Here is a 2,399-nt window from a genome sequence, read left to right on the forward strand (position 1 = left end):
GTGGCCCACTCTCCTTGTATCTGGTGCACAAGCAAATTTGAATCACCGATTACCAGCAGCTCCTGAATATTCATGTTGATTACCATATTGAGTCCTAGTATGCAGGCTTCATACTCTACCATGTTGTTGGTGCAGGGAAATCTGAGTTTAGCAGATATCGGATAATGTTGTCCAGTTTTCGATACCAAGACGGCTTCGATGCCCATTCCTTTGAAGTTTGCAGCTCCATCAAAGAACATTCTCCAACTATCGTATACTTCAGTAATGTCTTCTCCCACGAACGACACTTCTTCATCAGGAAAATACATTTTCAAGTGTTCGTATTCTCCTCCCATGGGATTTTCAGCAAGATGGTCTACCAATGCTTGTCCTTTGACCGCCTTCTAAGTTTCATAGACAATATCAAACTCACTTAACAGTTTTTGACATTTGGCTAATTTTCCAATCGTCATGGGCTTCTGAAAGATGTACTTTAGGGGGTCCATCCTAGATATGAGATACATGGTATAGGCACAGAAGTAATGCCTCAATTTTTTAGCCGCCCAAGTCAAAGCATAGCAAGTGTATTCCAACAGAGAATATCGTGCTTCGTAAGGTGTGAATTTCTTAATCAAGTAGTATATGGCTTGCTCCTTTCTCCATGTCTCGTCATGATGTCCCAAAACATATCCGAAGGTTCCATCTAATACAGAAAGATAGAGTAGGAAAGGCTACCCCGGTTTCGACGGGGCCAAGATTGGTGTTGTGGACAGGTACTCCTTGATTTTGTCGAAAGACCTCTGATAATCTTCGGTCCAACTTGTTTCAGCATCTTGAAGATGAGTTCACATATGACTGTAGACTGCGCTATGAAGCGACTAATATAGTTGAGGTGTCCAAGAAAGCTCATCACGTCCTTCTTGCTTCTTGGTGGTGGTAACTCTTGAATAGCCTAAACTTTGGATGGGTCCAACTCGATTCCCCGACGACTGACAATGAATCCCAACAACTTTCCTGCGGGAACCCTGAATGCACAATTTGCAGGGTTCAATATTAAGTTGTACCTCCTTAACCTGTCAAACAACATTCTTAAGTTTGCTATGTGATCTGTGGCCCTCTTGGATTTGATAATGACGCCGTCCACATACACCTCTATTTCTTTGTGTATCATATCATGGAAGATAGTTGTCATGGCTATCATATAAGTAGACTCAGTGTTCTTTAGACCAAATGGCATCATCTTGTAGCAATACACCCCTGTATATGGTGAAATCGGGGAAACCAATTTCTCATTAATAAGGTATTTCGGGAGGTCACCTCAGAGGCTCGAGACCATGGATCGAGTACCCCTCCCTCGAGATCTATCGACACCCAGCCTAGGTATAATATTGGCCGAGACACCAACGGACATGGGGAGTGTTCGAAGAAGCTATCAGGCTTATCGGTTAAGTCTATCAAGCTAGTCTAAAAGTCGGTCTGTGACTGCATCACGAAGCTAGTCAACTATCCCATCCCGCTTTCTTTATCATTAATGTATCTTGTATTATGATGCGATTTCCCCTCCTATATAAGGGGAATCCTTGGCACTTTATAAACCATGTTGCTCCAACTATTCTACACGAAATAACAACTCTCTCTTTCTCTTTTCTCTCTAACTTACTCTCTCGATATTATTGCTCATATTTATTGCCTTTATACTTGTCTTCATTTATTGCTCGTTATTGGACATAAAGAGCCTCCCTTAATTATATCCTAACTGTTATCCCTTTCCCGGTTATCCCCGATAACTCGAGCCCGAGCTCAAGCATCGACCTCGAGGCCCCTCATCGGTCAGTTCGAGGTTAGAATAGCTAACCCTTCGGTTTGATTATAACTTCATTTTAGCTCGCATTTACTCTTTTATCTTCTTATATCTAACATCAACCGCTTAATAACTAGCATAAAAATAGATCACGTATTTTTAGAGTCCCATCAACAAATTTAATTGTTATTGCCGTTTTAACGGTAAACAGTTTGGCGCCCACTGTGGGGCTAAAACTAATAGTGATTATTTTCTTGCTGGTTTTGCTACACAACGCAAGTTATCTTTCACAATTTTTCTTGTCCAAGATCTTCGATTTCAGGTCAAAATGTCTAGCTCAGTGAATAGAGTTGAGAACAAAAACCTTGAAAACCATGGAGAAAACGTCGTGGCTATTCCAATTATTGGTGCGCCATCATAGAACCCCAATAACGCACCTGGACCGAATCCAGCGGACGCGGGTTCACAAGACGCACAACAGGTCAACGAAACCTTACACACCGACATGAGCATACAACATGGCGACCAACAGGAAGCCCAAAAAACCCCAGCTGGGGAAGAACGAGAAGTTAGCCTTCATGTTATTTTTGAAATGTTGCGGGCACAACAAATGGCTATC

Source organism: Nicotiana sylvestris, chromosome 2, assembly GCF_000393655.2.
Source record: "Nicotiana sylvestris chromosome 2, ASM39365v2, whole genome shotgun sequence".
In the NCBI taxonomy this organism is placed as follows: Eukaryota; Viridiplantae; Streptophyta; class Magnoliopsida; order Solanales; family Solanaceae; genus Nicotiana; species Nicotiana sylvestris.